The sequence below is a fragment of the Pristiophorus japonicus genome, chromosome 12 (assembly GCF_044704955.1).
Source record: "Pristiophorus japonicus isolate sPriJap1 chromosome 12, sPriJap1.hap1, whole genome shotgun sequence".
Taxonomy (NCBI): Eukaryota; Metazoa; Chordata; class Chondrichthyes; family Pristiophoridae; genus Pristiophorus; species Pristiophorus japonicus.
This window is the reverse complement of record NC_091988.1, coordinates 50,852,158-50,865,203: the sequence shown is the minus strand read 5'-3', so window position 1 is coordinate 50,865,203 and position 13,046 is coordinate 50,852,158. Positions and strand designations below refer to the sequence as shown.

At 43.1% G+C, this 13,046-nt stretch overlaps 1 pseudogene; it reads right to left on the bottom strand.

The window, feature by feature from the left end:
- LOC139276792 (inter-alpha-trypsin inhibitor heavy chain H3-like) overlaps positions 1 to 13,046 on the bottom strand; it is a 251,392-nt pseudogene that overhangs the window by 107,918 nt on the left and 130,428 nt on the right.

Sequence of the window (13,046 nt, the reverse complement as noted above, 5' to 3'; positions counted from 1 at the left end):
CCAACGACAGCCATGACCACGTGAAAGTTCATAATTTGTTACTCGTCGCCAATTGTTACATTTGGAAGAACTCCACAAGATTGAGTGCTGTGAGCTAAACTTGATGTGACCTTAGTCTCTTTAATACAACTCCAGAGTTTCTAAGCAGCATGGCAGACAACCTTTTATACTCCCTTGCACGACGTGTGCAGGTGACCCTTGTGCCTCCAATAGTTGCGCCCTCTGGTGACAAGTCTTACATTGTTACAATGTTTACATACATAGCAGACTTGTTCTGAATCTATCCCATTTAGCATGGTGGTAGTGCTACACAACACGATGGAGGGTATCCTCAGTGTGAAGACGGGACTTTGTCTTCGACTGTATAGCGATCACTCTTACCAATATTGTCAGGGACCGATGCATCTGCAACAGGTTGATTGGGGAGGACGAGGCCAAGTAGATTTTTCCCTCGTGTTGGTTCTCTCACCACTTGCAGCAGGCCCATTCTGAGAGCTAGGTCCTTCAGGCCAGCGCGAACATTGAAGTGCCCCACCTAGAGTACGTTCTGTGTCCCATGCTACCCTCAGTGCTTCTTCCAAGTGGTGTTCAACATGGAGTATTGATTCATCAGCTGAATGAGGATGGTAGGTGGTAATCAGCAGGAAGTTTCCTTGCCCATGTTTGACCTGATGCCATGAAACCTCATGGGGTCTGCAGTCAATGTTGATGACTCCCAGGGCCACTCCCTCTTGACTGTACACCTCTGCGTCACCAACTCTGGTCGATCTGTCCTGGCTGTGGGACAAGGCATACCCAGGGATGGAGGAGTCTGGGACGTTGGCTGAGAGCTATGATTCTGTTAGTATGACTATGTCAGGATGTTGCTTGGTACAAATGTTAGTGAGGAGGACTTTGCAGGGTCGACTGGGCTGGGCGTGCCTTTTTCATGTCCGAATCTGGTGCCAAGGTCATAGCCGGGTGGTCCGTCTGGTTTTATTCTCATTATAGATTTTCGTAGAGCTTTTGATCCAACTCAGTAGCTTGCTAGGCAATTTCAAAGGGCAGTTGTCTGTGGGTCACATTTAGGCCAGACTGGGTAAGGATGGCAGATTTCCTACAACACAGAAGGAGGCCATTCAGCCCATCGAGCACGTGCCGGCTCTCTGCAGGAGCACTTCAGCTCGTTCCACTCCCCCACTTTTTCCCCGTAGCATTGAATTTTCTTTTCCTTCAGGTACTTATCCAATTCCCTTTTGAAAGCCATGATGGAGTCTGCCTCCACCACCCTTTCAGGCAGTGCTTTCCAGATCCTAATCACTCGCTACATAAAAAAACGTTTTCCTCATGTCGCCTTTGGCTCTTTGGCCAATCACCTTAAATCTGTGTCCTCTGGTTATCGACCCTTCCGCCAATGGGAACAATTTTTCTCTATCTAGTCTGTCTCATAATTTTGAATACCTAGATCAGATCTCCTCTCAATCTTCTCTGCCCTAAGGAGAACAGACCCCCGTTTCTCCAGTCAATCCACGCAACTGAAGTCCCTCATCACTGGGATCATTCTCGGAAATCTTTTCTGGAGCTTCGCTAAGGCTTTCACATCCTTTCTAAAGTGTGGTGCCCAAAATTGGACACAATGTGCCAAAACTTCCGGCCTCACCGGATCCGTACGAAGTTCGCACAGCCGGCTTTTCCGATCTGTCACGATTTCTCTTGAAAGATCCTCCACAGCCCCGGGTGAAGGACATTCGCACGGGAGAGATTGGGCTATTTGCCCACCTCTTGCCCAGCGATTCTCCTTCAAACTTTTATGCCTGGTAAAAGCAGGCGCATAGCTGTGGAGGCTGAGTCATTGAATATATTTAAAGTGGAGATAGACAGATTTTTGAACCATAGGGGAGTCAAGCGTTATGGGGAGCAGGCAGGTAAGTGGAGCCGAGGGCAAGATCAGATCAGCCATGAGCTTATTAAATGGCAGATCAGGCTCGAGGGGCCAAATGGCCTACTCCTATTTCTTATGTTCTGATGTTCTTACTCACCAATAACCTGCTCATCGATGCTCAGTTTGGATTCCGTTAGGCCTACTCAGCTCCAGATCTCATTACAGCCTTGGTCCAACGATGGTCAAAAGAGTTGAATTCCAGAGGTGAGGTGAGAATGACCATCATTGATATCAGGACAGCATTTGACCGAGAAGCCCTAGTAAAACTGAAGTCAATGGGAATTGGGGGAAAACTCTCCACTGGCTGGAGTCATACCTAGCACAAAGGAAGATGGTTGTAGTTGTTGGAGGTCAATCATCTCAGCCCCAGAACATCGCTGCAGGGGTTCCTCAGGGCAGTGTCCTGGATGCAACCATCTTCAACTGCTTCATCAATGAATTTCTCTCCATCATAAGGTCAGAAGTGGGGATGTTCGCTGATGATGCAGAGTGTTCAGTTCCACTCGCAACTCCTCAGATAATGGATCAGTCCATGCCCACATGCAGCAAGACCTGGATGATAGTCAGGCTTGGGCTGATGAGTGCCAAGTAACATTCGCGCCACACAAGTGCCAGACAATGACTATCTCCAACAAGCGAGAGTCTAACCACTGCCCTTTGACATTCAATAGCATAACCATCGCTGAAGCCCCCACCATTAAAATCCTGGGGGTCACCGTTGACCAGAAACTAAACTCGACCAGCCACATAAATACTATGGCAAAAGAGCAGGTCAGAGGCTGGCTATTCTGAGGTGAGTGTCTCACCTCCTGATTTCTCAAAGCCTTTACACCATCTACAAGATACAAGTCAGGAGTGTGATGGAATACTCTCCATTTGCCTGGATGAGTACAGCTCCAACAACACTCAAGAAGCTCGACAACATCCAGGACAAAGCAGCTCGCTTGATTGGCAACCCATCCACCACCTAAAACATTCACTCCCTTCACCACTGGTGTGCTGTGGCTGCAGTGTGTACCATCTACAAGATGGACTGCAGCAACTCGCCAAGGCAACTTCAGCAGCACCTCCCAAACCCACGACCTTTACAGCTAGAAGGACAAGGGCAGCAGGCGCATGAGAACACCATCACCTGCAGGTTCCCCTACAAGTTACACACCATCCTGACTTGGAAATATATCGCCGTTCCTTCATTGTCGCTGAATCAAAATCCTGGAACTCCCTCCTGAACAGCACTGTGGGAGTACCTTCACCAGGAGGACTGCAGTGGTTCAAGAAGGTGGCTCACCTTCACCTTCTCAAGGGCAACAAGGGATGGGCAACAAATGCTGGCATTGCCAGCGATGCCCACATCCCAGGAACGAATAAAAAAAAGAAACAAGTGGTTTACTTGGCAAGTAGCAGATGTCAAAAATGTATAAACAGCAGAAATCTAAGGAACCATTTCCCCCCACACTACAATTCATGACCAGCAAGTGTCACAAAATGGACTCATCAAATTGCTCAAACAATTTTGTTAGTCGGGTTTTTTTCTGATATCACTGCACCATATGCAGCTAACAATTCAATTTATAACAGAATAGATAAAGTAAAATTGCATAATTCTTTAGAAAACTGACTAAACTCACACCAACTTATCTCCAAATAACAGAGCCAATCCTTCACACCTTGGTAAGTGAGGTGACAATCGCTTGAAATCACAGCTTCCTCCACAAATTTGACTCCAGACTGAGTTTCACATCTGATCACAGCTAAAAATTACAACTCAGTCTCTGCCAAACTGTATCTATTACCATTCCAAATAACCCATTCAATCACCAAAGCAATTTTATTTTAACTGACGCCTTGTCCACCAACTGATCATTTGCTCTATTCCATTTTGAGACTTTGTGAATGGGAGACCTTCTACCTGACATAGAAATCATGAGGGTATATTTCCGCTGGGGGCCTCCTGCTCTTCTGCCAAGGTTATGGCAGACGAATGGGAGAACTCCTGTGGAAATCCACCTCCAAATAAGATGAAGACATAAATGTCCCTATTTGTCACAGTTCCTTCCCCCCTCTTTCCAACCCTACCCCCCCCCCCACCTGGAGATATTCATGAATTCCCCACGCATTGCTTGAGAGCTAGTTGTGATACATAGCAGAATGTTTCTTTCATTATAAAACAGTGTATCTACCTCTCAAGAACAATTTCATGGTAGATCAACTATCTTTTTTCAATAAAATTAAAACTCTTTGCTGCCATTGAATATGAAATATCTCTGATTTGTTCAGAATGTTATTAGTTGTAAAATTTAGGTTTAGATTTTTTTTTGAAGATTAACTTTATTTCAGAACAGTTACTTTTGTTTTTGGGACAGCAAAGATCTTTCAAAAATTGACATGAATATTATGGGCCTTAACTAATTTTAATTGACAATTAATTGATTAATGAAATCTGCATATTAATTTAAAAAAATGTAGCTTTCTAAAAATCAAACCTACACACAATACTTACTGATGTACATCATCATAGGCAGTCCCTCGAATCGAGGATGACTTGCTTCCACGTCAAAAAGTTCACACGTGTTTCAATGATGGATCGAAAATTCCAGGTCTGAACTAAATCTTGAAGGGTGGAAGATGCCTGTGCTTGGATTTTTTTAACATGTGGTGACCATTGCACACCAGCCACCATACGGGTTTGACAGAGCTAGGTTTGGTCCAGAGACAAGGATTAACCAAGACGACTGGAGACCTGCTCTGCTGCACGGACCTAGTGCGCGCACACATATTGCAGTGTGGGCTGGCCCGTGCTGCCCCTGGGCCCTCGCCTCTTCTGGGCCCCGAACTCGTGCCTTTCCTGGGCCCCGATCACGTCCCTCTACAATCTCTCGCCGCTCCTTCGCCCCACCATCGCCGCTCCTGCTGTACCTGCCCACGCTCCAATCACCGACCTGGATCTTGGTGATGTCCCTTTTCACTGCCGTTGCTCTCCTGCTCCAGCACGTGCTGCTCCCTGGAGTGGTATGTCACCACGCTACTCCTTCCGCTCCCCGGCCTGCTCCGATGGTGCTCGCAGGCCGGGGGCCGCTCAGCCTGCTGGGCTAGGCCGCCACGCTGCTCCTTCCGCTCCCCGGCCTGCTCCGATGGTGCTCGCAGGCCGGGGGCCGCTCAGATTGCTGGGCTAGGTGAATGTGAATTGCAAAATAAAGGGTAGTTTTATTGAAACATTACCGTCTTCCGATGGTTTGTCAGCCACAACGGTGTCATTCGTTTTCCCCTCTGGTTTTGTGACAACCATTGATGTTAATGGTGTTACAAAGTTGTACTTGAGTGAAAGTTCCAGGACTCTGTCCGTTATGTTTTGCTTTTCATTTGTGTCTGTAGAAATCCTGAATGCAACAATCGGGGAGAAATTAATTTTGTAACATATTGTCATCTGTTGCAGTAAATACTTGTGCTGCCATATAAACAAATGTTCCTGCCATTATTTTTAACTGTTTGTGATTTTTGTCTACAAGTAAGCAAAACAAATAATAAAACTACAATGATTATGAGCCATTTTGTAGCAGTAACAGCTAAAGTTAGTAAAGATAAAGGGGAAACGAAGAGTTAACAACCAAAACATTAATGTTTCTTTCAGGTGCTGATGAACCGGCTCTGTATGTGCAGCAATCACCTGTTTGACCATTAATCACATTTTTATATTTCAATTTCTCAGACAGAAAACTCTTACTACTTTACCTCTTCTCTAAGAGCTGTTGTATGGTCAAATAAGCCCACAGTCGCTCAGTAAAGTCACCAAAAATGTACAGCTGTTGTTGAGTAACATTTTCCACTTCTGATATCTTCACTTCGGCTTTTAGAATCAGGTTTTCATTGGTCTGTTGGAGAATTAAGGAGTTAGGCTAAAACTTGTAGTTAAAGATCAGGAAAATGAATTACACTTTGTTCTTTGTTCCAGTTAATTATGTTTTTTAAGATACTGTTAATTTGTAACATTTCATTACTACGCATTAAGCATAAAGCACGTGAATTACTTTAATCGATCTGAACAACAACAACTGATAAGATTTATGCAATATATAATGTGAACAGAATGGGCTGGATTTTCGGTCTACTGCTATCCCTATTGGCACTCCGAAGGGGCGGCAATGGCAGCAGTAAGCACTTTCGGGCGGGCGGCCAGCTTCCAGCGCTTCCCTGGGACGTTCGGTGTTGGTTTTTGACAGTTGCGTCACCGGCTCGATTTTTGGCTGCAGCCTGACCCGTAGCGCTTGTGGAAACAGGCGTTCCAAGCTGTAGCAGCTGCAGTGAGGTAAGTACTGTCGACCTCAGGTAAGTGTGATTGTTTTTTGTTGTGATTTATGTTGTGGTGGCGTGAGTTATGTATTGGGAATGTTTTTGGTGGGTATATTTCAGGTTTTCCTTTCCCCTGCGGCCTCCCTTATGGTGCTCCGAGGCTGGCTGTTTAGCGCGGGATTTGCGTTTGCTCAACCGGCCTAGCGCCCTGAAAACTCCGGGCCCCGCTGATGAATTTTGCAGTGGGAGACACAATCCATTTGCCATAGCCAAATGTACCGCACCGCCTGGTACAAGGCCGCAACAGAGACGCGACCGAATTTCTCCCCCATAGTGTTTTATTACAGTTTTGTGTGGATATGAAGTTTATATGAAGTCTTGGCCAACATTCATCCTTCAACCAACACTACCAAAACAGATTAACTGATCATTGATCTCATTATTGGTTTTGAGAGCTTGCCGTGTGCCAATTGACTGCCGTGGTTGCCTACATAACAACAGTAACTACATTTCAACAGTATTTGAAGTAATGTGAGATGTCCCAAGAACGAGGAAGGTGTTATATGCAAGCGCTTTCTTTAAGATTATGTTCTAGTCAGGAGTATTCTGTCCAATCTTCAACTGAACAATGCTGCGTCCAAATTATTCACTGGGAGAGAAACTGGTGCTGAAGGGGAGAATTTAAATTAATATGGTAGGGCTAAGGGGAAAAACATGACAAGTAAGCGAAAAGCACAACTAAAAAGACTAAAGATAAACGGAAACAGATCAGAAGGAAGACAGAGTATACTGAGTAACAATGTCAAACAGACTGGATGGGGTGAGTTACAATTTTGTTAATATGTAAAATATTATGAATAAAATTGCTAATCTAGAAGCACAAGTTGTTATGGGTGGAAGAGAGTGGGTATGACATAATAATTCAGGCCAGGTAAAGACAGGAAACTGAACATTGCTGGTTACAAAATATTTAGGAGGGAGAGTAGGGAAAAAGTGCGAGGAAGGGTGGCAATACCAAATATTCCATTACAGGGCTCGAACACAGGGATGACAAAGGGGATAGTGGAAAACCTGTATCTAGTTAGTGAAACTTAAAGTGGAATAAACACCGAGCCAGATAGCATGCAACCGAGAATGCTGAGCAAATTCAGAGATGAAATATTAGAGGATCTACATTACAACAGTGACTACACTCCAAAAAAAGTATTTCACCGCTGTAAAGAGACGCCAGGTGGTCTTGAAAAGCGCTACATAAATGTAAATCTTTCTTTTAAGTCTTTCTTCAACCACAATCTTTTAAGCACCCTCGAGTGTCAACGTAACAAATCTGTTCCAAAAACGATAAACCAGATAACTACAGGCCCATCAGCCGAACATCAATAGTGGATAATTTTTTAGAGGCCATTATATGGAATAAAATTAATAAAACATAAAAGACATGGGTTCATTAAGGACAGCCAACATGAATTTATAAAAGGCCAGTTGTGTCTAGTTTCAAAAAACTAGAGTGTATTGATATAGGAAATGTTAATATGGTGCGTATATGGATTTTCAAAAGGCATTTGATAAGAAGTTACATTATAAGCTTGTTGATAAAATTAAGCACATTATTAAAGGGAGTGTGGCAGCATGGATACAAAACTGGTTAAACGACAGAAAATAGAGTGTCGTGGTTAATAGATGTTTTTCTGACTGGAGGTATTTACAAAGTGCTGCTCTCTAAAAGTCAGCTCTTTTCATTTTATATAAATGACCTAGACTTGGGTTTCGGAGACACAATGGCCTAGGAATTGCGGTTGGAGGCATAGCTCCGACCTGGGTAAAAATTCCTAAAAGTAGCTCCTGTAGTCTCAAGCCTCCAGGAGAATAGCAGTGTAAAGGCCCACGGATCCCAAGGACATGGCTGTTCGGAAGCGTCCCTGGGATCATGCAGTCCTAGTCCTCCAATGACAAAGAAGAATTCCATTGCAATTGTTTATGAAGGGAATCCCTCAATGATATGCCATGAAATTCCCAAATAATTATACAATGTACAGAATTGTAATAAATACAAATATACTGAAGTGCAATTTTATTCATAAGTTCCTTCATTGCACCAACCTCAATAAAAATTCTAATTTTTGATATAATTTTAAACATCTTAATCTGGACCAACATTTGCATAAACTCATTTAAAGTGTAAGTGCATCATTTTGGATTTAAAAATTCTTGTACATATATCCTTACGCTGATGAAAGCAAGCCCTACGCCTGCTTTTTAAGAGTTGCATGGGTAATTGCTGGGCAGTTGTTGGGCAAATAGTCCAACTCTGCACCAGAAATACTCATTTTTCAGGCAGTTCGGATGATCTGTCAAGGCGTCGCTTGACAGATCGTAAGTTCCGGATTTCGCACGTGCGGAAATCCAGAAGTTACGGGCCTTTCAAATGGATTACAATGGCGTACATTCAGAATATGCCGTCATGGAAACTGCAATTTCAGGGTCAATAGTAAAAATTGGCAGCCGACATAAAAATAGGAAGCATGGTTAATTTTGAAGAAAACTATATGGGGGTAATTGAGACAAAAATCAGGAAAGGTATATAAAAACCAGTTCATCCAATATCACCTGCTTCACTCCATCACCAAAACTTTCAATTACTCCCTCCTTGTCTTCAGGAGAAACTGGTTAGTAGATTGGGCAGATAAATGACAGGCGAAAATTAATGTGGAATAATGCAAGATGATAGATTTTGGGAGGAATAAGAGGAGGATACATACATTAAATGATAACATTTTAAAAGGAGTTGAGGAGCTGAGAGAGACGTAAATCTTTAAAAGTAGGAGGACAAGTTGATAAAGTTGTTACAAAAGCATATGGAGTCATAGGTTTTATAAATATGAGTATAGAGTAGAAATGCAAAGAGGTAATGCTAAACCTATACACAACTTTGGATAGGCTGCATCTAAAATATATGGTGCCCTGTTTTGCGTGTCTTACTTTAAGAAGGATGACAAGGCCAAGGAGGAGGTACAGATGACACCCTGTCAGATGATACCAACAATGAGAAGCTTTACTATGAGGAGAAAGTAGAGACTTGGGATTCTTTTATTAGAATAAAGTTTAGGGGCGATCTGATAGAATCATTTGAAATTATGAAGGGGTTTGATCAGATGAATCTGAGAAACCTATTTCCACTGGTCAGTGATCAGTAACTAAAAGGCATAAATGTTAAGATTATCATCAAAAGAACAAAGGGAGAGGTTTAAACTAATTTTGCAGGGGGAGGGGTGCCAGGCTGAAGCATTAGAGAGAAGATACCAGATGCACAGAGGACTGGGAGAGACAATCAGCATTAGAATAAAGAGTAGTTCAGAAACAGGAGGGATCTGACGGTCGGGGGGGGAGGGGGGAGGTGGGGGGGGAGAGGGTGAAACACAAGGCAGGCTAGGATGGGTTTAGAGTGGGTGTGCATAAATGTCTGGATCGTGGTAAATAAGGTCGACGAGCTGCAGGTACAATAGCCACATGGGATTACAATAATGTGCCAATAACAGAGACCTGGCCCAAACAAAGGGAAGAATTGTTCACTTCATATTTCTGGTTACAATGATATAAAGGAGGTGAGAGTGGTATTGATCAAAGATACTGTTGCAGCACTCGAAAGGAATGATGTACTTGAGGTTACAGAGACTGAATCTATTTGGTTAGAATGAAGGAACAATAGAGGAGCTATAATGCTGCTGGATGGATACTATAGGCTGGGGGTTTCGGAGGCCCACCGTCAGATCCCTCCTGTTTCTGTTTTATTTAATTAATGTGAAACTTGTTGCTGGTGTTGAAGTTGAGACTGTCACCGAGGTCGGTAGAGTTCTGCTTAAGTTAGTAAACTGTTGCTGAGGTTGTTAGAGTTACATTGAAGTTAGTAGATTGTCACTGAGGTTGGTAACCTATCACTGAGGTTAGTAGACTGTCACTACGTTTGGTAATCTGTCAGTGAGGTTAGTAATCGGTCGGTGAGGTTAGTAAACCGTCACTGAAGTTAATAAACTGCCGCTAAGGTTGGTAAAGTGTCAGTGGAGCAGTTAGAGAGCTGTTGAGACCGATGGTGTTGACTTACCAGCTCTCGCTTCTCCTCTTGTTTGTTACTAACAGCCCGATCAGAGTGCACCCACAGAGACTGGGTGCCATCTCCTTGCCAACACGGTGGATCGATGACCATGAGCCCCTGGTCCTGTGTGGGGCCAGGGATTAAAGCAATACTTGCTTTGGATATTTTATGGGGAGATCAGTGGGCCACTCAAAATATGTCCTGTAGGCTAGGGGTTCCCAACCGGGGCATGGCGGACCCCTGGAAACCTTCTCGTGGACTCCTAGGGAGCCGGGGACCTGTGGTCGAGAACCCTTGCTATGGGCTACCAAATAGTGGGAAGGAGATAGAGGAGCAAAATTTCGGGCAACTCGCAGAAGATGAAAGTTAAAAAGTAAAAAAATGCTCAAAGTAGAAAAGTTGCCCAGTCTGGATGGGATGCATCTTAAATTGCTGAGGGAAATAAGGATAGAAATTGCGGCAGCTTGTTCACAACCTTCCAATCCTCTTTAGTGCTGCCAGAGGACTGGGGGATTGCAAATGTTACACCCTGTTCAAAAAAGAGGAGAAAGATAAACCTGGCAATTACTGCCCAATCAGCCTAATGTCAGTGGTGGGGGAACGTTTTAGAGATATGGAAAAATATGGGTTAATAAATGAAAGCTAACACAGATTTGTTAAAGGCAAATCATGTTTGACTAACTTGATTGAGTTCTTTGATGAAATAACAGATAGGGGAATGAGGGTAGTGTGGTTGATGTTGTGCATATGGGCTTTCAACAGGCGTTTGATAAAGTATCACGTAATGGACCGGTTAGCAAATTGAAGCCCGTGGGATTAAAGGGGCTGAATACAAACTTGGCTAAGGGACAGAGAGCAGAGAGTAGTGGTGAACAGTTATTTTTCAGACTGGAGGGAAGTTTGCAGAGGAGTCTCCCAGGGGTTGGTGGGATCACTGCTCCTTTTGATATAAATTAATTACCTGGACTTGGGTATACAGGGTATAATTTCAAAGTTTGCAGATGACACGAAACTTGGAAATGTGAGGAGGATAATAACAGACTTCAGGAGGACATAGACAGATTGGTGAAATGGGAACACACATTGCTAATGAAATATAATGCAGAGAAGTGTGTAGTGTTTCATTTTGGTAGGAAGAATGAGGAGAGGCAATATAAACTAAATGGTACAATTTTAAAGGGGCTGCAGGTACAGAGAAACCCGGGGTTGAACGTACACAAGTCTTTGAAGGTGACAGGACAGGTTGAGAAAGCTGTTAAAAGGCAGATGTGATCCTTGGCTTTAAAATAGAGGCACAGAGTACAAAAGTAAGGAAGTTATACTAAACCTTTATAAAGCAATGTTTAGGCCCCAGCTGGAGTACTGTGTCCAGTTCTGGGCACCGCACTTTAGGAAGAATGTCAAGGCCTTAGAGACGATGCAAATGACCTTTACTGGAATGGTACCAGGGATGAAAGACTTCAGTTAAGTGGAAATACTAGAGTTGTTCTCAGAGCAGAGAAGGTTAAGAGAAGATTTGATAGAGGTATTCAAAATGTTGAAGAATTTTGATAGAGTAAGTGGGGAGAAATTGTTGCCAGTGGCAGAAAGATTGGTAACCAGTGGACACACAATTAAGGTAATTGGAAAAAGAACCAGAGGCAATATGAGGAAAACATTTGTACATAGTGGGTTGTTATGATCTGAAATGCACTGCCTGAAAGGGTGGAGAAAGCAGATTCAATAATAGTTTTCAAAAGGGAAATGAATAAATACTTGAAAAAAAATAATTTGTTTGGCTATGAGGAAAGAGCAGGGGATTGGGACTAATTGGATCGCTCTTTCAAATAGCCATCACAGGTACGATGGGCCGAATGGCCTTCTGTGCTGTATTATTCTATGAATCTCTGAGATTTTTGTTGGGATAGTTGTTAGGACAACCTTACAGCTCCTAGAAAAAGTGGTGGAAGCAGAATACATCATAATACCTCTATCATTTAAAAAGAATTAGCTACTTACTTGAAACAGAACTTTCTTGAAAATTATGACAAAAAGGGAGGGAAATGGGATTAAGTGGATTGCTCTTTCAAAGAGCCAGCACAGGTACAATGGGCTAAATAACCTCTTACTGCACTGTAGTACTGTATTCAAAATGTACATCCAAAATGTAAATAAATGAATTGGAATAACTGATAGAGAGTACTTACCGTTTGAGCAATGACCTCTGCTATGAGTGACTGCGGGTTATTGTCTGTAATCTTGCCAGCCACTACAATTTCAGACCCATCGTAATACTGTTTAAAATTTGCCTGTGTTAATTCTGAAATGGCATTCTCGGAGTATAGCAATTCAATATCCAAAAGCAAGGGGTTCGCCACTTCATCATAAAAACCCTGTGAAAAAGAAATACTGAATAGTTTCACAATCTTTCATAATAATTATAATATTGATGAATCCCATTCAAGCACAAACTGAGGTCAGACTGCACTTGCAAGAATATTTACTCATGATATTAAGAATTTGCAAGTTTTTTTTACTCCATTTCTGCTCTCAAATGCACAGTAGGCGTGCTAATGAAATGTTTATGGCTGCTGATCATTTAAAGGACCACAGCAGCCAAATATCTGTGTTCTTGTCTGCAACACAAGGGAAGGTGCTGTGAGCTGCTGCATTCCTGGGCAATGGAGGCTTCTCAATTTACCGATGCAGCACTGAGATTCATGCTGCCGGCAGTGAGAGAAAGGAGGGCGGTTCTATGTGGCACTGATG